The sequence below is a fragment of the Aythya fuligula genome, chromosome 3 (assembly GCF_009819795.1).
Source record: "Aythya fuligula isolate bAytFul2 chromosome 3, bAytFul2.pri, whole genome shotgun sequence".
NCBI classification, from domain to species: Eukaryota; Metazoa; Chordata; class Aves; order Anseriformes; family Anatidae; genus Aythya; species Aythya fuligula.
Genome location: NC_045561.1, coordinates 278,243 through 301,740, shown reverse-complemented (window position 1 = coordinate 301,740; position 23,498 = coordinate 278,243).

The following is a 23,498-nucleotide window of genomic DNA, read 5'->3' as shown; positions in this document are numbered from 1 at the left end:
AATGCCTTATTATGAAGCGTATTGTGCTTTATATATTACATTGCTTGGCTACTGTAGTTTGGTAGCAGTAAACACAATGCTAGAGGGAACATCTTTTTTTCTTTCTTTAACTGTGTATATATTTTCAGGCTCACTTAAAACCCTAGCATGACTTTTGCCAGCTGCTATTTTTATTTTTTCTAATAGTTTATTGAATGGACTATCTACTAGCATTTTATTATGAGAACTGCTTGAAATAGTGGTTTGATTTTTTTTTTTTTTTTTTTTTTTCTGACTTTTCACTTGAAACATATGTTGTAGAAATATTAAGGGGCTGAAATGGACATAATCTAGCCTAAAAACTGTATTTTGTAATTTTTGGTCCTCCTTTTGTAATTTTTCACTCTGTGAAGCTGTTGCAATTGGCATGATAGCATGGTCATTTTGAGCAGTCACATTTAAAATGCACCGCTTGTTCTGTGCTAGGTAGCCTCGATTCACAGAACCCCTGGAGTTTTTGGGCCTAGAAATATGGCACTTGGAAATAAATGTCAATTAAGAGACCACTATGTTTCCTTTGAAAAACCTGTTGGAGGTAGCTGATTCGTGATGGCACAGCAGCCTTCCTGCTAGCTCCTGTGCTCAGTCAGTGCATACGGAACGAGTAGGAGGCTGCGTGCAAGGTCTGCTGAGGGCCCGTCTCTGTCAGCAGCTGGTGCTCCGCTATGGGTGGTGTGGGTGGCAGGGCACTCATCCCCCAGCCAAGGATGAGATCCTGCCCTTAAAAGATGACCCCCTATCTCTGCAAGTCTACTACATTTTTTAGCTATTTGTTGCTGTGGGATCTAAGGATCTGCAATCATGCTTGTTAATGTCAATTTCAGCCTTATTGCTGTGAGCCCTGCTGAAAGAAAAAAGTGTTCAACATTTGCTCTGCCATGATTCTTCTGTAGAATTTGATTGTGTTAAGTGCTTATGGAGGCAGAACAGGAAAAAAAAACATATATAGATTTTTTTTTTTTTACTAAAGAGTCTCTACTCTTGTATTCTGCTTTCTTATTTTCTAATCCTGTAGTCATACCTGCTCAGTCCTTCCCTCTTGGCTCCCTGGTGGCTGTTCATGGGAGTATCTGACAGCTGTCATGCAGCAAATGTTCTGGCCTCTCATGCCATCTTGTCCTTGCAGTGTCTGTGTGAAGGTGTATGGAACTACAGATGGAGAACAAAGTGGATAAGGTTTATTCTTAAAAAAATAAATAAATAAAAATGTCACAGAATCACAGAATCACAGAATTTTCTAGGTTGGAAGAGACCTCAAGGTCATCGAGTCCAACCTCCAACCTAACGCTAACAGCCCTCCACTAAACCATATCCCTAAGCTCTACATCTAAACGTCTTTTGAAGACTTCCAGGGATGGTGACTCCACCACTTCCCTGGGCAGCCTGTTCCAGTGCCTCACAACCCTCTCAGTAAAGAAGTTCTTCCTAACATCTAGCCTAAAACTCCCCTGGCTCAACTTAAACCCATTCCCCCTCGTCCTGTCACCAGGCACGTGGGAGAACAGACCAACCCCCACCTCGCTACAGCCTCCCTTAAGGTACCTAAAAAGAGCGATAAGGTCGCCCCTGAACCTCCTCTTCTCCAGGCTGAACAAGCCCAGCTCCCTCAGCCGCTCCTCGTAGGACTTGTTCTCCAGGCCCCTCACCAGCTTCGTCGCCCTTCTCTGCACCCGCTCAAGCACCTCCATGTCCTTCTTGTAGCGAGGGGCCCAAAACTGAACACAGTACTCAAGGTGCGGCCTCACCAGAGCCGAGTACAGGGGGACGATCACCTCCCTAGCCCTGCTGGTCACGCTGTTCCTAATACAAGCCAGGATGCCGTTGGCCCTCCTGGCCACCTGAGCACACTGCTGGCTCATATTCAGCCAATTATCCACCATCACTCCCAGGTCCTTCTCTGCCTGGCAGCTTTCCAACCATTCCTCTCCCAGCCTGTAGCTCTGCTAAATATTGTTTATTTTGTGATATTCTGTGATATTGTTTAAACACTTGTGATTTGGGATTAGGCTTGGCAAACGTTTTTTAATAAAAAATATGAGGAAAGAGTCAGAAATACTTATGTTACTACAGGCAAAGTATCACTTAACCATGTAGTCCTGTATAAAAGTGTGACTGACCCACTGGAAACCAGAAAAAAAAAAGGCTTCAGGTATTTTAATCTTGAGCTTTGGGTCAGGTCCATGTGCTACCAAATTTGGAGTTCGGCTTGCACTTGAGAAATTCAGAGGAAGTTGCTGTTAGTCAAGACTTAATTTTGAAGTCTTAACAGGAGAGCTGGGCTAAAGCCTTGTTCCTATGGGGTGGGGAGAAGCTCACAGACTGCACTGGGATGGGGTGTGATTTGTCTAGAAACTTGCATTGAAAGCTGCTTGATCCCTTTCAGGAGGATCCTACAACGTCCCTCTGGACAACCAGAAAAATGTGATGGGCTCCCAGAGGCAATCTGCCCTCTGAGAATAGGAGAGAAGTCTCTGAGGGAGTTGAGCAGTATTGCAGCATGGGAAAGTGACCACAGTCTGGTCACTTGCTTATGTTGGTCATTTACTGCATTTGTCCTATTGCAGAGACCTCCTGGAGATGCTGACAGCACGAGAAACGAAGTGGAGGAAGGTCAGATGGGTGTTAGCTGGAGTCCTAACAGGTCTGCAGCACTGCAAAGCTTGTGTAGCACTGACAATGTGGTCAAAGGGATAGGAGAGGACAGATCCCATTATGCAGTGGGAGCACCTGGCAGCCACAGGGCTGAGGCAAAGATTGGTCTGCCTGCCAACCTGCTGGAGAGCTGCAGGGAGCAGGCAGAGCCTGCCAGCTGAGTTCATGGCAAGTCGAGGTCCTGGTGCCACTGCCAGTTAGCTCTTCGCTGGACTGACGTATGTTTCTGCTGACAAGCTGTCATCATGTTCCTCCCCCAGTGTTACCGCTTCCCACGTACTTAGTTGCTGCTCCTGTGCCGAAAAGGCTGAAGATAAAATAACAGTCCTGCTTAAGTGTGCCATTTTGACGTCATTATCAGTAATAACAGGAAATGTGTGATTCCTACAGAAACTATAAGAGCTTGCTAGATTCATTTATACCCCCAGGCACAAAAGCGTTTAATTTAAATAGCCAAATAAGTTTTTATGCAACTATTTCTTTTGTTTCCTTCACTTATTTCAGCAGCAACTTTTCCTTTTATTCATATTTCTCCAGTGAGTCATGAATTATGATAATGTAACTTGCAGTGCTTAGCTATGAAGTGGGTAATTCTTCCATATTGCTTGCTTATGCTTGTTACTGTTTATTTAGAAAGCACTTTTTGGTTTGAACTGCAAACTTTAACCCACAAGTATGTGGTGTGGTGTTCTGTTTGTTTGTTTTTAAGCCAAGACAAGACCTGAACCACCTTGTGTAAATTTGTTTTCTGAATTCATAGAATCATAGAATAGCCTGTGTTGAAAAGGACCTTAAAGATCGTCTAGTTTCAACACCCCTGCTCTGAGCAGGGTTGCCAGTCACTACAGCAGGCTGCCCAGAGCTGCATCCAGCCTGGCCTTGAATGCCTCCAGAGATGGGGCATCCACAACCTCTCTGGGCAACCTGTTCCAGTGCCTCAACACCCTCCGAGTGAAAAACTTTTCTCCTAATTTCTAACCTAAATTTCCCCTGTCTTAGTTTAAAACCATTTCCCCTTGTCCTATCACTATCAACACATATAAACAGGCATTCCCCCTCCTGTTTATACATTCCCTTCAAGTACTGGAAGGCCACAATTAAGTCTCCTTGGAGCCTTCTCTTCTCCAAGCTATCAAGCCCAGTTCCCTCAATCTTTCTTCATAGGAGAGGTGCTCCAGCACTCTGATCATCTTAGTAGCCCTCCTCTGGACCTGTTCCAAGAGCTCCACATCCTTCTTGTGGCGGGGGCCCCAGGCCTGCACGCAGCACTTCAGGTGGGGTCTCACAAGAGCAGAGTAGAGGGGGACAATCACCTCCCTCTCCCTGCCCCCTTTTTTAATGCAGTCGAGGACACAGTTGGCCTTCTGGGCTGCAAGTATGCACTGCTGGCTCATGTCCAGCTTCTTGTCCATCAGGACCCCCAAGTCCTTCTCCGCAGGGCTGCTCTCAAGTTCTTCTTTGCCCAGTCTATATAAATACCTGGGATTGCCCCAGCCCAAGTGCAACACCTTGCATTTGGCATTGTTGAACCTCATTTGGTTCTCATGTTCCCACTTCTCCAGCCTGTCCAGGTCCCTCTGGATGGCATCCCTTCCCTTTATTGTATCGACTGTACCGCTCAGCTTGGTGTAATCTGCAAACTTGCTGAGGGTGCACTTGATTCAGTCATCTATGTCCTTGATAAAAATGTTGAAGAGCACTGGTCCCAAGAACAACCCCTGAGGGACACCACTTTGATCAGCCTTCACCCAGACATAGAACTGTTGACCACAACCCTTTGGCTGCAACCAGCCAACCAATTCTTTATCCACCTAACAGTCCATCCTTCAAATCCATACCTCTCCAATATAGAGAGAAGACTGTGGTGATGGACCATATCGAAGGCCTTGCTCAAGTCCAGGTAGATAATATCCATCGCCTTTCCTTTTCCACTGATGCTGTCACTCCATCATAGAAGGCCACCAGATTGGTTAGGCAAGATCTGCCTTTGGTGTGCTGGCTGTCTCGGATCACCTCTTTGTCTCGTGCATGCCTTAACATGTCTTCCATGGGGATCTGCTCCATGATCTTCCCAGGCATAGAGGTGAGGCTCTCCGGCCTGTAGTTCCCCAGGTCTTCCTTTCTCCCTTTCTTAAAAATGGGAGTAATGTTTCCCTTTTTCCAGTCACTGGGGACTTCGCCTGACAGCCATGATTTTTCAAATAGGATAGAGAGTGGCTCGGCAACCACATCAGCCATCTCTTTCAGCACCCTAGGATGTATACCATCTGGCCCCATGGACTTATACACATCCAGTTTCCTTGGGCGGACCTGGACTTGTTCCACTGTCACAGTGGGATGGAATCCACTCCTCTCACCCTGTCCTCGAGGTTCAGGATCCTGACAGACATAGGAAACTTGACTACCAGTGAAGACTGAGGCAAAGCACTTATTGAGTACCTCAGCGTTTTCCATGTCTGAGGAAGTCAGCTCTCCCTTCACGTTTACCAGAGGGGGAACACTCTCCTTGGCCTGTCTCCTCATGCCTATGTATCTGTAGAATCCCTTCTTGGTATTCTTCACATCCCTTGCCAAGTTCAGCTCCATCTGTGCCTTGGCTTTCCTCATCCTGTCTCTACACATCCAGATGACACCCCTGTATTCCTCCCAGGCTACACTTCCTGTACATTTCCCTCTTTTCCCTCAGTTTAAGCTGCAGATGCTTGCTCAGCCATGCTGGTCACCCGCCTCCCCTGCTCAGTTTCTTCTGCTGGGGGATGGAGAGCTCTTGCGCTCTCAGAAGGGTGTCCGTAAAGAGCTGCCAGCTCTGTTCTCTTCCTGTGCCCTCAAGGACAGTTTCCCAGGGGATTCCAGCCAGTAATTCCTTGAGCAGCTGGAAGTTTGTTCTCCTGAAGTTCAGGGTCCTGACTCTGCTTTTTGCCAGACCTGCGTTCCTCGAGATCACAAACTCCACCAGGGCACGGACGCTACAGCCCAGGCAGCCTCCAATCTTAACATCTCTAATGCTCTCTTCCGCACTGGTGATCACCAGGTCTCGTAAGGCTTCATCTTGGGTTGGTCCATCTATTACCTCGACCAGGAAGTTATGCTCAACAGGCTCCAGGAATCTCCTGGATTGCCTGGAACCCGCCATGCCTCTACCCCCAACAGATATCCAGGTGGTTGAAATCCCCCATCAGGACAAGAGCTTGTGAGCGTGACAGTTCTTGCAGCTGAAGCAAGAAGGCCTCGTCAACAACTCCCCCTGATCAGGTGGCCTGTAGCAGACCCCAACCACTAGATACATGTCTTTTTCCAGATCGACCCCTGATTTTCACTCACAAGCTCTCAGCCTGGTCATGGCTGTCTCTTAGGCACAGCTCTTCACAATCTATCCACTTCCTAAGATAGAGGGCAACTCCTCTTCCCCTCATTCCTTGCCTGTCCCTTCTGAACAGTTTGTAGCCATCAACAACCACACTCCAGTCATGGGAATCATCCCACCAGGTTTCTGTGATGCCAACTACATCATAGTTCCTTACTAGCATGGTGGCCTCCAGCTCCTCCTGTTTGTTACCCTTACTGCATGCATTAGAGTAAATGTACCTCAGCTGGGCCGCCTTTTGGGAGGGAGAAGCCCTGATACCCTCTTGACCATACTCAGCTGTTTCCATAGTTACCAACCTCTCGCCAACCCTTGTGTCCTTCCTGCAAAATGTTATGTCATCCTCATGCTTCACCAAGCCACGAGACTGCAAGGTCTTGCTAGCACATTCCTCACCCATAAGAACTGGCGTGTTACGTTCAGGCTCCTTTATAGTGTCCCCAGTTCCACCCCCCTTCATACCTACTTTAAAGCTCTGTCAGTGAACCCTGTCAACCGCCATCCTAAAACCCTTTTCTGCCAGAGGAAAAAGCTATTCCTGTCTGTTGTCAGCAGGCCTGGTCTCATGTAAATCAACCCAAGGTCAAAAAAAAAAAACAAAACCCTGCCGGTGACACCAGGCTCGGAGCCAATTATTAACACGGTGGCTCATCATGTCCAGTCCCTCGTTATTTCCTATAACTGGAGGGATAGTGTAGAGCATGTCTTGTGCTCCCAGACCCTTGACCAGTTTCCCCAAGGCTCTGAAGTCCTTTTCCTTTAATTCTCTGAATTCTTTTCCTTTAAAGATTTGCTCATTATCCAGCATGGGTCTTCTTGGTGAACAGAGTTTGGTAACCAAGCTCTCTTTGATACATGGTGTGGCTTGAAGACAGGAGGAGGAGAAAATGTGGTCCATTGTTATACCACTTTCTCTTGCTTTGAGAGAGGAGTTTTGCAATTGTACTTTGGTTCCTGTGCAGGCATTCTGTACCTGGTAAGTGTTCTCCTAGCTGAAATGTGATATCTGAAATGTTGTTTCCTCTGTATGAAAACAGAGCAGCACAGTCCTCTTCCCTTGAGCAACCTTTGGGTATGGATGTGCAGAAGCACAGCCCAAGTGGACAGTTTACAGCCAAAACTGTCTCTATGCTGAAAAGGAAAAAATTTCACAGAATCACAGAATCATTTAGGTTGGAGGAGACCTCCAAGATCACCTAGTCCAACCTCTGACCTAACACTAACAAGTCCTCCACTAAACCATATCACTAAGCTCTACATCTAAACGTCTTCTGAATACCTCAAGGGATGGTGACTCAACCACTTCCCTGGGCAGCCCATTCCCATGCCTAACAACCCTTTCAGTAAGGAAGTTTTTTCCTGATATCCAACATGTCCCCTGGCACAACTTTAGCCCATTCCCCCTTGTCCTGTCACCGGGCACGTGGGAGAACAGACCAATCCCCACCTCGCTACAGCTTCCTTTAAGGTACCTGTAGAGAGCAATAAGGTCGCCCCTGAGCCTCCTCTTCTCCAGGCTAAACAACCCCAGCTCCCTCAGAAGTTGGAGTATTTTAATGAGTGGAGTTTTTCTGAGATACCAGCTCATTTTCGTGCTTACAAACGTACAGCACTGTCCATCACTACTTGGGGTTAGAGGTCATAGAAATTAAGCATTGGAAGATCATGCTGGGTTTCCACCTTTACCAGAAGCAGTAAACCCTTTAGTGGAGCCTTGATACTTGGGTGTAGAGGTTGACAGTGACTCCTGTATCTATGTAGGTAACACAGATTTCTTGCCTCTTGGTATGCATGTGTGTAGATACAGTGCCAGGCTTAGGCACCACCCCGTCTAAGCATCCTTGGCATTTTACAAAAGCAGAAGTCAGGGTGTGGTATCTTTACAAGCCTGTGGTCTGATTTATCACCGTGGGCTGGTGGATGGGAAATGAGAAGACACAGAAAATGAGATTCCTCACTGTCCTTTTGCATCTTTCCACCCCTGGAACAGCAGGAAGGCTGTTCAGCAGAGCCAGCTGGTGCTCTCTTCCTAGTGCTGTTTTTACCAAGAACTTCTTCAATTATTGAGGGTTGACTTCATGGACTTGGAAGACATTTTCTGACCTATCTATAGAGTCTGGCAGAAGTCGTATCTTCTGTAGCTGGGATGAACTCTGGGTTTTTAGTTCCACAGTGAATGTAGCACTGTTGCAACTTGTCTTTTCCAGTCAACTTTTAATATACCCATGAGTATGACTGATGTGCAACCACACACACACATTTTTTTAGCATTCAAAAAAAAATCTGCCCTTAATTCCCACATTTTTGATCAAATATTCTCATTTCTAGTGGCATCTTTTACCTTTTTATTACTTTTATAACATTACTCTTGTTATTGTGTAATTACATGTATGTGCTATATAACCTAAGTGCAGCACCAGGAATGCTGAGCAATAGTGGAGGTACTGGAGGTACCTGCTGACAGAGCGAGCAAGACAGTGCTTGGCCCGTTGCTGCTGAGTTGAGGAAGGCAACCTTCAGAATCAAATGCAGTAGGCTTTTTGGAGAGTGATTTCTTTTTCTCTCTCCTGTCTGAACCAAAATGCAATTAAAAAATCACATTTCCTCAAGCAAAATTACTTCTATTCTTGCAAAACAAACAAACAAAAATTTATTTCTGCCTCACAAGTTGCATAACCTTGCTTTTGCTTGTGGAAACGTTAAACTTACAGCAGTTTATTTTTCTAATAACATCCTTGAGGAATATGAAAAATACGTTCTTCTCTCCCCTAGCTGTAACAGTTCTGTGAATTTGACAGAAATCTGCTCAGACTTTCCGCTCCCACACCCTGCTTGTTTGTTGATTGCTCTCTTCCTCACTTCCCCTCAAAAAAGGGGAAGACTTGACAGAAAGCATGAGCCAGCTTCTCTGAAGACAGTGTGATAACTCTGGAGCGAAGGCTGAAAGGGGAGCAAGTAACGTTCTCTAGATAGGGTCCTCTCCTCGGTGGTCAGAGGGTATTGCTCACTGTCTGGGGATGCAGCCTCGCAAGCCTTGCAGTCTGCAGTGGTGTATTTATTGTCTACACATGCTCTGAGAGCAGGCATAGCAATCTTCCCGTTCTGTGTCCTGTCTCTTACCGAGGTTGAAGGTGGTTTTTTTTTGGTTTTTTTTTTTGTGCCTGACATCACAACAGTCAAGTGAGTTCCAGTTTTGAGGAATGTGGTGTGGTGTACTGTCATTCAACGTTACTTTTTTCTTTGGTGGTTTGCAAATTAGTCTTGTCCCCTGATTTGGGAGTCCTGTTTTGGTGGCTTGGAGTATGCACTGCTGAGACTCCCCAAGAAACAGGTTGAAGTGATGTTTGCTCGTGCAGTAACAGTGCAGGCCATCAGGTCTCTTGAGAGCAGTGGTTCTCAAGTGGTGCACTGTTGCCTTGGAGAGCTGCTGTGTCTCTCCATCTGGGTGGTACAAGAAAGGAAGGCTTCAACACCAAAGCTAACATACTAGAATACAGTGAAGTTGGGGTTAAAAATGCAGAAGAGAAAAACATGATTTTTTTCTTCTAGATTTGTGTGCTAGGATGGGATTAGGTTATCTTTTCCTAGTCAGGAAGAAGAAATGTTCTCTTTGTGGGAACAAGATCTGAAGTTGTCAAGCCTGGTCCCAAGAGCTGAGATGATGGGATGCTGACACTGGCAAAGCTCCATGTGTGCCACCTGTTTTTTGAAATAAATGTCATTTTTAAGTAGGCCATCTGTCCCATTGGCATATACTCTTTGCCCAGGGGAATACCTGAAGCAACTGCTGGGCTTGGAAGAGTTCTTTGCAGAGCCTGTCGTCTTGGTCTGTTAGAAATATCATAGAATCATAGAATCATAGAATATCCTGAGTTGGAAGGGACCCTTAAGGATCATCAAGTCCAACTCTACCCAAAAGTTCAGACCATGTGACTAAGTGCACAGTCCAATCTCTTCTTAAATTCAGACAGGCTCGGTGCAGTGACCACTTCCCTGGGGAGCCTGTTCCAGTGTGCAACCACCCTCTCTGTGAAGAACCCCCTCCTGATGTCAAGCCTAAATTTCCCCTGCCTCAGCTTAACCCCGTTCCCGCAGGTCCTGTCACTGGTGTTAATGGAGAAAAGGTCTCCTGCCTCTCGACACCCCCTTACGAGGAAGTTGTAGACTGTGATGAGGTCTCCCCTCAGCCTCCTCTTCTCCAGGCTGAACAGGCCCAGTGACCTCAGCCGTTCTTCGTACGTCTTCCCCTCCGGGCCTTTCACCATCTTCGTAGCCCTCCTCTGGACACTTTCCAACAGTTTCATGTCCTTTTTATACTGTGGTGCCCAGAACTGCACACAGTACTCGAGGTGAGGCCGCACCAGCGCAGAGTAGAGCGGGACAATCACCTCCCTTGACCTATTAGCGATGCCGTGCTTGATGCACCCCAGGACACGGTTGGCCCTCCTGGCTGCCAGGGCACACTGCTGGCTCATATTCAACTTGCTGTCTACCACGACCCCCAGATCCCTCTCTTCTAGGCTGCTCTCCAGCGTCTCATCGCCCAGTCTGTACGTCAGGGTTTCCCCGTCCCAGGTGCAGGACCCGGCACTTGCTCTTATTGAACTTCATGCGGTTGGTGATCGCCCAGCTCTTCAACCTATCCAGATCCCTCTGCAAGGCCTTTACACCCTCATTCGAGTCCACAACTCCTCCAAGTTTGGTGACAACTCCTCCAAGTTTGGTGTGAATGATTGTGAATGATTTCCCTTTTCACCCCTGGTTTCCATGGGCTTGGCACAAATGCACTAAGTACAGGCTGTTATAGTGCTTATCTGAAAATGGCTACACCCAGCTTGCTCACCAGTAATTGTCCGCATCTATTCTGGTAGCCAGAATGTGTATCTGGAGCCAGCCAAGTTCAAATTCAGGTGAAACTGGGTCAGCAGAGGTGCATGCACATCTCTGCTATTTACAAGCCTCACATCATACATTGCAGTTAGGACGGGCCTTGTTGGATGTAGGGGAGAACACAACTTCGTTTTGACCATGTGTTCTCATTGGCCTGTGTCAGAGAAGTTGGCCTATGGGTTATAAAAAGCTACAAGGGATACGTGAAGATAATTTGCAGGTGGTAGAAAGTGTTCTGCTGCTTGGTTACTCATGCTGTTGGTTTTTTGGAGGGTCTCTTCCAACCATCTGGTCCTTGGTGCAGGAAGGAACAGTTTCTCAGGTGCTGGACATTTTCTGCAAACTTTTGAAAATACCATCCTTCTCTTCTCTTGGTGCAGTTAAATTTATTTCACAGTGAGCTAGAATAGGAATTTATTTTCCTTATTGGGAAAGCATTTAATCTTCTGTTATCAGTGTGTCACCAAATGGGTGGCATCGCCCTGAACCTAGCAGGGAAGGTTGATGTCAAGAAATATTTTTTACAGGGAGGAACCATTTACCATTGCAATAGCTGGCCAGGAGAGTGGAAAATACAGCATCTCTTTCTCTTTTCTGAAGGAAAGAGAAGGCTGTCTTGCTCAGTAGTACTCCTCTGTCGTGTGGAGGACACCAGCCATGAGGCAGTGGTTGGCAAGTTGCGTGCAGGAGCCTCAGGAAGCCTTATGTTCTTGTGGGCTTGTGCCAGGCTGTGCAGAGTACTGGGCTGCTTGCTGGAGAGGTGTCTTCCTGCACTTGGTGGCTGTTGCAGCAGTGGGAGTACTTGGAGCACACTGAGGGTGCTGGCAGTGCTGCCCGCGCCTGGCTCGGCCATGTACACATGTGCACACAGTGTCAGAGCAATTATCCTCAGGCTGAGATTTGGCAGTGAGAAGCTTTTAGCTCTGGAGTTACTTTGTGACTTGGTTTTGCTGCTTTATTTATAAACATGTTTGGCAGCTCTGAAGCTGAATTCAAGTGAAGCGAGTATTAGAATTGACCTGTTCCAGCTGTGCTGTGCACTCGCTGTGGGTAGCTTTGTAGGTTGTATTTTGCAGGGCCTTGGTCTGGGAAATTGCAGGATCTTTTTGCAGTAAGAGATGTCAGAAGTACTCTTTGGGATTTTCCTGTTGTGTAAGTTTATGACAGCCAAAGTGTTGCTGAGTTACATTGGCATATAGGTGAGCAGATTCCTTCAAAAATCCTCTTTTTCAGTGGCTGAGCTAATGATCTGTTTCAGAGCAATGCAACAACCATATTCATATGCATTTGCCAGTAGGCATTTAACTCCCCCACAGATCTGGGGGAAAAAATGGGTAAACATTTCCATGTTTCTATAAACAGATGTGCTTGTCCGAATGGGGCAACACTGAAGAGGACTGAGTCACATGGACAAAGCCAAAGGATAGCTAGGGTTTCATTAACAGAAGAATTGAACCACAGTGTTTAGAGGCATCCATCACTGTCTCCACTAGTCATTAGGAGGGAAGTCATTTGCTTTCTTGGTTGCACAGCTGAGCTGCAGTTTGTTGAACATAAAGAAATCAGTTTTTTAGAGGAATAGCTCCCTGCCTTGGCAGCCAGCCCCACCTGCAAAATCTGTGCACGTCCTTGCCCCCACCCCTCACTTCCCTAGCCCTTCTTCACCTTCCCTGGCAGCTCAGTGCTTAATTTTGCATATGCAGATGAGCTGATATAATTAGGCAGCAGATCCAAACTTTCTGCTTTAAATGTTGCAAAATCTAGGAAAGTGTGGTGGATGAGGCTCAGCTTCTTACGCTGAATAAAGTACCTGCCCTCTGCATGGAGAGTTGATTCCAGCCTGAATACCAGAGGACTTGCAATACTTTAGAACCAAAAGTGTGTGTGGGGAGATTTTGAGAAAGAAGGCCTTTCAAGGAAAGCCTTTACATTCAGCTATGCTTGGAGAGAAATATTTTGGCTGTGGTTTATCTTTGTTCTTTGGATTACAAAAATCATCTCTAGCCCAACACAGCATTTAAATTTAAGTTCATAAAGCATCTATGTATTACTCACTTGCAGGCAGGAACTGTTGTGTACTTAGAGCTCTGTACAGTACCTGGACCATGCATCGAAGAAGAAGCTCAGAACAGTTGCTTTTTGCTGAGTACTTTAAAAACACTTAACTGATCCTCAAAGTCATGCAGTTCCCTGGAAAACAGGGACCTCTCTGAGCACACAGGAAGCAAATAGCTTTCTTTATGCTGAAATTTTGCCAGTATCCCCATGTGATTGTGTGACTCAGGAGCTGAAGCATTAGGGAGAGAAATAATACAAGATCTGTGAATTAAAATCAAGAGATGTCAGTGGTATTTCCATGTTTGTCCTCAGTGTGCTCTCTTGCATTGATTAAACAAAGGAATTAGAAAAGGGAGCAGAGCTGAGTGACAGAACAGCAAAGCAAAAACCAAATCTTCCCTATGAGGAGAGGCTGAGAGACCTGGGTCTGTTCAGCCTGGAGAAGAGAAGACTGAGAGGGGATCTCATCAATGTGTTTAAATACCTGAGGTGTGGGAGACAGTGGGATTTGGCCAACCTCTTTTCAGTGGTTTGCGGGGACAGGACAAGGGGTAACGGCCACAAAATGGAGCACAGGCAGTTCCACACCAACACGTGAAAGAACTTCTGATGATGGAGTGATGGAGCACTGGGACAGGCTGCCCAGGGAGGTTGTGGAGTCTCCTTCTCTGGAGATATTCAAGGCCCGTCTGCACGCCTACCTGGGCAGCCTGCTCTTGGGAACCTGCTTTGGCAGGGGGGGGTTGGACCTGATGATCTTTCGAGGTCCCTTCCAACCCCTTCAATTCTGTGATTCTGTGAAATCCTGAAACCAGCATCCTGTAGGCAGAGGAAGAGTAATGAACTCCTGTGAGCACATAGTGCCCTTGTTAGAAAGCTGTTTATTTTTACAGAGTAGTACATTGTTGCATATGTATCAAACGGTTGTAATTAAACCACTACTTCTTCTATTAGAAACGAATCTCATTAGACCCATCGGCTCCTGGCTTATGTGTGTTCAGCCTTCAGCCTTCTGCATCACAGCATGGCCAGAATGTGCAGTGGCAATCTGCAAATTCTCACCTACTGGGACTCGTTTGCTTAATTGGTGATACTTGTGATTAGCATGTTCCCATAGTAATTACTATTTCCAGTGGAAATTACTATGTTGTCATGTGCTAGCTATGCAATAAGGGCCTTGCAGAGTGTTTATGGAAGAGTTGTATGACATGCTTGTTGTTAGAGCAAAGAATGCCAAAAGATAATTGACTGTTGCTACCCCAGAAGAATGTTAATAGTCTCAAGAATTGATGACTAGAAGAAAAGAATTATCCTGCTGGGAACAAGGTGGAGATCTCAACCTGCAAACCTGTGGCTATCAAAGACACAGGCAGGACATAATCTGAGAGCCAGTCAGAAATTTGCATGGTACCTGTTCCCTGTACCACACTTACTAAATCCATGTGCCTGCTGGTTAGCTTTAAGCAAAACCTGAAACCAGGAATGCTAGATGAGGAATTGGCAGCCAGGGAACGTGGCAATCCTAGTGGTGGGGAGTACACAGCCGCAGTACCCTCCCTCACAAGGGCTGCAACCCTGGTCACTTGGGACAGAGCAGTTCCTGCTGCTCCCACCCCTTGCTCCCCATTTTTATTCCTGTCCCCCTGGTGACATGGAAGCACCAACAGCCAAGTGGATTTGCCAAAATCCACACCTTAACTTTCTGTATTTCAGGATGTTTGGCTAACAATAGGCTATACGGTTACTTAGCTTTTGAAGTACTGTACAAGCAGTTAATTCTTAGCTGAGCCTTATATATTACCTAGGGGCCATGTAAAATAGGGCTACAACTTTTTTTATCTTTTTAGTCTTCATTTGGACTGTAGTAAAGCGACCCACCTGCAACCTACTAGACATCATTTAAACTTGTTCTGGAGGGATTGTTAATCTGGGCAGCCTTTGGCTGCTGTTAAATATTGTCTAGATGTTAAATACTGGCCCTGAAGCTACCAGTCATGGTGAAAAAGCTTTCTCTCATATCTTCTTTTACTAAAGATGCTCTCAGCCTGTGACTGAAGTCTGACCAGTGCAGGGCAGACATTGAGCTGCGTTGCTGTGAGGAAAAGCTGAGCAATCATGAGGGAGGGAGGCTTCCTGCATGCCCACGTAACCTGGGGGGCTGGCAGAGGGGAGGAGGAGGTGTGTTGATAAACATGTGCAGGGGCTGCTGTGTGGGAGAGCAAAGTCAGGAAGGTGCTGAGCTGGCAGTCTGGTTTCTCTGCTGAAAATGTGGAGCCTTGGTGGCATGTGCCTGCAGGAGCAGCTTCTTCCCTTGCTTGTCAGGGACCAAGAAAGCCCTTGTGGTCATTCCTCCTCAGGCCTCCAGTGCCTGAGGACCTACACACCGACATGCTCTAGGAGCAGGTATCTTGGTTGCTGTCTGCTCTGAAGTGTGCGAAGTTTCAAACTGGTTTTGCTGTTAATGTAGACTTGCCAAGCAACTGAAAAATAGGCATGACAGAGTGCTTATCCGGTGTATCTTTTATCCCTGTCTTAAGTTCTTGTTTCCTTTTCAAAGATGATGTGTCAGGATAAAACGGCTTTTAAGTTATGGTCTCCTGGGATTCCAGTTGTACTTGATGGAGTGGGCCACAGTAAAAATAAATGTTTTTAAGAAAGGAAACTGTTTTGCAATGGAACTTGGGTATTCTGTGGAAGATCTGATGGATTGTGTTCGCACACACAACTTCATGAGGGACAAATGCATTTTTTTTTCCAGTTACATCAACTCTAAAGGAGCTGCCTACATATCTCCAGAGAAAAATGCAGGTAGCAAATATCAACATTCTTCAGTACAATGAGTAGGAAAATATTTTCCCAAGTATATCACCAATCATTTATTACAGTTATGTAGTAAGAATGCATGTTTAAAGTGACATCAATGGGGGGGTGGGGGAGGAATGTATCTCTTTTTAATGATTTTTTTTTTTCCTCTCCAAAATGACTTGAAAATTCCCAGAACTCTTTTTTCCTTCTTTTTTCCCCGCTTGTTCTTGATATCTAGAGAAATAAGACTTCCTTTCTGTAACTTTTACTGAACTTCGGTTATTCCTTTTGTGATTGTGCTGCTGCATTTTCCACTACATTCAGATAGGTTTAAAATGCTGAAGAGGAATTGTTGCTTCCAAATCGTTGAATTTAAAAGGTATGAAGAAACAAAGCAGTACTTCAGATGGATTAATAAATATTACATCTTACCCTTCTGAAGTGTTTTGTTTTTTTTTTTAAACTTCTCTGATACCTGAGGCTGCCAGGCTGCAATGCTATGGTGCATTGCTTTGGGAATCTAAGAGTTTTATGTGAAGCCTGAGACTTCAATTTCTAGAGAGGTGAAAAAAATTGAGATACCCATTTCTCTTGGAAGAAAAGAAACTTGGATTTCTGTATACCAAGCATGGAAAGTTGAACTATTGTAGGTTTGTGGGCTGTTAGCTGGAAAGAACCACTGAGGTCCTCTCAGATATTTGTGGTAAAAGCTGGCAGTTGCCTCTCACCATGCATGCCTGCTGCAGGTGCTCAGGGGAAAGGTGGGATGCTGCCTTGCTCCCAGCCCCGTTGCTGTTTTCCACTCCCTGCTAAGGCATGGATCTGCTGGGAGGTGCTGGTCAGGTCTCCTCCCTGCCTCTGTGACACGACAGCCCAGCTAATACTGACTGGCGCTGCAGGGCACAGTTGAACTGTGCTGATGTGCACTATAAGGAATTACTACCAGTTCAAAATCTGTGCAAGTGACTGTTTGTGGTGCTTTTTTGACCATCTTTCTAATGGAATCAGAGATTGACACTTACTTAGCAGATGCAAGCTGTTCAGCCTATCGCAGCCTCAAGACATTACTCTAATACAAATAACAGCTCACAGCTGTAATGAAAGTAAATGTGTTTCAGATGTAGATGTCCTAGTTTGACCAGATACCAGGATAGTGTGGTTTGGTTTTTTTTTACATACATGAGTTATACTTCTGTTGCGGTAAATGCAAATTGTCCACTTAGGCATTTTGAAAATATCGCTGCATTTTTGTACAATGTCATAATTCTCCCCAGCATTCTATTTCTACCATGCTCCTTTTTTTGTGAACATATTTCCTGCAACGTTTTATTATGCTGCTGGTTTCTCCCAGTGCGAATGACAGCTGGCTTTTAAAACTAATTTGGAGCTTAGTACAGATGCAAGTTCTCACAGAGCTGCCAAAGTCTGCAAGGCATGGCTATTCTATAGCACAAACAGTTTTTGGGAGGTGGACTTGTGAATAATTCAAATTGTTTCCTGTTGTTGACAGTAGATTAAGTTGACAACCTGTAGGCAAACTCTGGACAGATACAGATGTAAGTCTGAGAGGTTCTGTTGGTTGACATCAACTGATGGTTTAGCCCTTAACGACACATTATTTTCAACATTCATTTGAGCAGGTAGGACAGATACGTGTCCCTTCCCCAAAAGTGGGTGCAAGGAGGATTTTCTATAGGATTGTACCAGATATTCCTGACCATCAGGTTGTTCCTGCTCTATATAGCAGAGAGGAATATGGCAGCAGCATCTGCAGCTTTGGCTACATGATAATGCCAGCATGGTGGGGTTTTGCATAACCAGCGTGTCCTTCTGTTCTTGCTCTATCAGTAACTGAACCCAAAACACTGAGTGGCACGCAACTGCAGTTCACCACTCTATGTCATCTCATAGAAGTTGAGCTCCTGATTGGGTTTCTGTGGCCTGCTTCCCCCATGTACAGCAGCTCCCCCAGCTCATGGTCCCAATGACATTAAGAGACAAAGTGTCTTAGTGTCTGTTGAATCCAGGTCTTGTAAAATCCACTGTTCTCTCTGACTCTGTATTTGCTCTTCTCATTAAAAATATTACACGTGGTTACGTATCTTGAATTATAATGTTCAAATTTGGCTTTCTTTACAGATTAGATTGGTATGTCAAAGGTTTAAGATCTTCAATTTCTGGATTAGACAGATTATGCGGGGTTAGCAATTCCAGGTTCAGCAAGATCTACAAAAGAGCCTGATTGGAAGTTTCTGATTTCAGTGCCTTGTTTTTGTTCGAATAAAGTTTCTGATCAAAGCACATGGAGAACAGTATCTTTTCAAACCCAAATAATGAGTAAACTTCCTTTGCTCAAACTTTAGAGGAGAAAAATTAACAATGAATATGGGTTTAAGGAGGGCTATGCAAAACACCAGCTCTGAAGAAGTGTGTTTGATAGAAGAAATTGAAAAGGGCAGCTTGACATGGAGTTTGAAATCCAGTCGTAGCTACAGCAAGTTCTGTTGCTCAGGTGGTTTTGTGTGAGCTTATGCACAAGTGCTGTTTTAAAGGATAACTTTAGAGGGCATGCACTGAAATGTAAAATGTTTCAAAGGATTCTCATGTTTTTTGAGTATAGATCAGAGAATTATTCCATATGAGTTGGGGAGGGTTTGGGAGGCATTGCCTTTTATTTTTACTTTTAAATCTTGGTAGTCTTTGATGGTAGGCTGATTTTTTTTTATTTTTTTTTTTCTTATGGCCATATAGTTTGTATCCTGGATCGAGCTCTTGAGTTGACAGCAGTGGCTCTTGCTTTTGTGTGTAGCATACCTGTGTTATCCCTGCATGTATGCAGCTTTACATCTTGCTTACAGGCTGAGAAGCTGCATGTTAACTCGAAACAATGTTTTAGCAGAGCCTGAGGTTTGAGGCTTTTTGACCTGGCCCCAAGCTGGTGTCCAAGCTTCAAGTGTCCGCAATTATTTAACCTATGGCAAAATATAGTTGAGTGCTTATGGAAAGAGGTGTGAGAACCATGTGAGCACCAAATGAACCCATTGCCTGCAGTACAGGCTGGAGGTGGGCCCAGTACCAGGCACCTCTGCTTCTGAGCAAGCTGATGGCCTCGCTGTTGCTGCAGTGAATGCAGCAAATTGTACTTGTGCCGTGACCCTGGGCCTCACTGCAGAGGGGTGCCATGGGCTTGGGGGGAGAGGCACTGTGAGAGAGCAAGCTTGCGGGGGGTGCCTAAGCAGGGGGCATTAAGCTTAAGCCAAAATAACAGAAAACTTCTTAAATCTTAGTTCTGTCCCCCTGAGGAGAGATCACTGGTAACAGACAGAATTTGGAATGAACCTGGTTAAACTGGTGCAGGGCTGTATGTAAAATGTGAGAGTTACCCAACATGAGAGTGGGCTCAGCACGTGCTTCTGGCTCTCTTAAGCAAGGTCTGTGCGAAGCACCATGTAAACATGGGCGGAGCAATGCTCCAAGTTGATCGTGCCAAATTTAAGGATCCATAGGTCCAAAGCGTGGTTGAATGGTTGCTCAGGTTTGTTACCAGCATGATGCCAATCCCCCTAAAATCCCCATAAACCCTGCCGAGGTGTGCTCAGGGAGGGCATCTCGCAGGCCCCAGGCCTGGTGCAGGGAGTGCATTACCCTGGCGTGGGGCCCAGCGTGGGGTCTGTAGGCGTCATGCCAGGTAGGCTTTGAAAAAAGGTTGATGTCACTAAATAAAGGACTTGTTTTCACTACACAGCCTTTTGTTTAAAATACAGCGGCAACCATCGTGTTGTGTGGGTTGGGTTACAGTTTGGGAAATGTCACTGCAGATGAGAGAGCAGGTCAGTTAAAATGGAGGCAGTTGAAAGGTCTGGGGCTGAGGCACAGGTACCTCATCACAGCCTGCTGAGAGGCTGTGGGTGCCCTAGCCTTCTCCACGCTGATGCTTCTCAGACCAGCATAGGGCTAGTGAGAGCATACACATCTGTTACAACCTAAATTGCTTCCTCACAGCTCGAAAGTGATGTAGATCACTTCTGCTGTCCCCCTGCCAAAATTATCCTGTGGTTGCCAGCACACCAGTGAAACAGGCGTAACATGGGAAAGAAGAGGATGTGGGACTGCCAGCCTGGTGGGCTGCCATCCACTGCTCGGGCCAGCTCTGCCAGCAGAGGACAGGGCCACCTCCTGCTCGGAGAACAGCCTTCATGGGGGCTAAGGCCAGGTGAGGAGGAGCAGCATGGCGCTCCATGTCTTCCCGGAGGCCAGGCAGCAGTCACAGCAGCTGTCCGGCTGGGGCTGAGGTGGCAGGTGTGGCAGCACGACGTGACTCGCAGCCACGGCTCGCAGAGGTGTTGCCTGATCCTTCTGCCACCCAGCTGTGATGTACTTCAGAATCTGCTTTGTGTGATGTGACTGCAGTACCTCATGTAAAAGGGTCTGACCTGGAGGTGGAACAGTAATAAGCTGTTGTTGTTCCCTTGTTCTGAAAGATCTCGTGGCCTTTAGTGCTTTGGTACTATCCCAAAGAGAAAAAAGGAGGCCAGGCATGGAAATCTTGACTAGTTTGAGCCCTAACTAAACATTTGCTTTAAGTTATTTTTATTTAGTGAAACACTGAAGTGTGAAGCTCCCAAATGAAAGGGTTTTGTTCATACTTCTGCTAAGACCCTTTCTACAAGCTTACACCTATAGAGAGGAGACTTCAGCAATACAAATACAATTTTCTCCTCTTCTAAAGTCCCTTTGTGCTGCTAAAAGGGTGGAGAGAGTAAGGCTGATAATGAAGAAAATCAGAGCAAATAGTTATATGCACATGCTTTAAATTTCAGTGTGTTCTGGAATTTTACAAATTACACATGAATGTGTAAATGAGGGCCTCAAGATGTAATTTAAATTTCACTGCCTTCAGGGGTGAAAGCTGATGTAACTCCAAGATCCATCCCAGAACAAGTCTTATTAGAACTTCTGTTTTAAATTTGTCATTTTTTGAGCTATTACTGTAAAAGAAGAAAAGTAACATCTGGCTACATATCACAAACTGGATTTCTGTTGCTTGTTTTGCAATTCTTGCTAGTATTAAGTATTTAAAAATCAAAGGTCCAGATTTTCCACTGATGTAAATTATTACTAGTTCCATTGATTTCATTTTGTTTACACTGGTTTTAAACAACTGAGGATGTAGTACAACATCCAAAGTCAAGATTTAATATGATCAGGATGGAGTCTTTATCATGTGTCATTTGCATTTTAAACAGTGCTTAATTGTACAGTCTTTATACACAGATGCGTGCATTAACTCACTTATGCATGCTCAGAATAATGGTTTTATATATTAATGTTGAAGCAGTTTAATTTAGTGCACAGCAGTGGGTAAAATGAAAGTATTTAATTAAAATGGATATTTTTTTTCATGGACTGTGTAAAGGATTTTCCAGACACTGGTTACCCGTATGTGCAAACTACTTGTTACTTCCTTGCTCTCCCTTGCTCTTTCTTGCTCTTTAGGAAGAGGAGAAAAGAGCTCTTTTCCTTTCCTTCACACTGATAGGTCAGACAGCTATAGTAGGCAGCTCCCTTGGTGGTTAGCAGTCATACTGGGTTAAGGAACAGATCTCCTGTTTAGGTTTTTCAGAGAGGTTTGCAGTCATGATCAGATCAAAGTCTTTTGTGCCAGGTGTTATAAAACCACACAGTAAAAGGAATTTTCTGTGTAATTCTTACAGTCTGATTCAATGAGGTTTAAGATAACTGCTAACGCAAATGATCCCCTGGATCTCTTGAGAAGCCAGGCAGAGAAACACTGTTCTGTTTCTTAAGTCAGTGCTTTAGCCCTTTAGCTGTTCTGCTGCAAAACCTCATCCACAGAAGAGATGATAGCTGTTATCCTTGCTAAGTCTGTTTGCAGCAGCCTTCCTCTTCTGTTGCCAAAATCTTGTGTGTGATGAATAGGAGCCATGTGCTAAAGCTTGGGTAGCCCAGCACTTCTTGTCTGCTTGCAGAGTTAGCATTACAAATATAGAACTGTCTGCAAAGGCTAAACATACTCTTAAACAAAAGTAATAAAGGATGACAGCTGCTTTGTCCTTTCAAACCAGGTAAATGCCTGTGTGTCCCATATTCATCTGTTTTGTTGTGGGTTTTGTTGCAATTTGCAGCATGGAAAAGCCTCTCTGCATTTCATGTTTGCTCATGCAAAGTTAATGGTTGATTTTCATATTTGTTTTCATTTCCAACCCAAATTTCAGGGTTTTAGGATATTGCTATTTATGCTACAGTTTTTGGATAGTGATAAATATCCTTCAAAGGCCAATAAGTGCTGGTGCTTCTGTAAAAACGGTAGTGTTTCTGGGGAGCTGTCACTATGCAGAAGGTTGCACCAGATGTCTGGCTGCCTCTTTGTCAGGTTGAATCATAGAATATCCTGAGTTGGAAGGGACCCATAAGGATCATCAAGTCTAACTTCTGGCACCACACATGTCTACCCCAAATTTTAGACTATGTGACTAAATGCACAGTCCAAACGCTTCTTAAATTCAGACAGGCTTGGTGCAGTGACTACTTCCCTGGGGAGCCTGTTCCAGTGTGAAATCACCCTCTCGGTGAAGAACCTCTTCCTGATGTCTAGCCTAAAACTCTCTTGCCTCAGCTTGACACCATTGCTGTGGGTCCTATCACTGGTGATTGATTAAGGAGAATAGGTCGGTGCCTTCCCCTCCACTCCCCCTTGCGAGGAAGTTGTAGACTGCAATGAAGTCCCCCCTCAGCCTCCTCTTTTCCAGGCTGAACAGACCAAGTGACCTCAGCTGCTCCTCATATGTTGTTCCTTCTAGTCCCTTCACCATCTTCGTCGCCCTCCTCTGGACACTCTCCAACAGTTTTACATCCTTTCTGTACTGTGGTGCCCAGCACAGGCATTGCACAGTACTTGAGGTGAGGCTGCACCAGTGCAGAGTAGAGCAGGACAACCCCTTCTCTTGACCAACTAGCGATGCTGTGCTTGATGCACCCCAGGATATGGTTGGCCCTCCTGGCTGCCAGGGCACACTGCTGGCTCATATTCAGCTTGCTGTCAACCACAACCCCCAGATCCCTCTCTGTGGGGCTGCTCTCCAGCATCTTGTCGCCCAGTCTGTATGTATAGCCAGGGTTGCCCCGTCCCAGGTGCATGACCTGGCACTTGCTTTTGTTAAACTTCATGTGGTTGGTGATCACCCAGCTCTCCGATCTGTCCAGGTCTCTCTGCAAGGCCTTTCCACCCTCAGCAGAGTTTGGTGTCGTCAGCAAATTTGCTCAAAACACCTTCTAGTCCTACATGCAAACCATTTATAAAAACATTGAAGAGGACTGGCCCTAAAATGGAGCCTTGAGGGACCCCACTAGTGACCATTCGCCAGCCTGATGTGGCCCCTTTTACCACAACCCTTTGAGCCCTGCCCATCAGCCAATTGCTCACCCATCGTATGATGTTTTTGTTTAGCTGTATGCTGGACATTTTGTCCAGTAGGATCCTATGGGAAACCGTGTCAAAAGTTTTGCTGAAGTCCAAAAAGATCACATCAGCAAACCAGCTTTCCCTTGATTGATTAGATGGGTGATCGTATCATAAAAGGAAATCAAATTTGTTAGGCAGGACGTACCCCTCATGAACCTGTGTTGGCTGGGACGAATGACTGCATTGTCCCACAGGTGCGCTTCAATA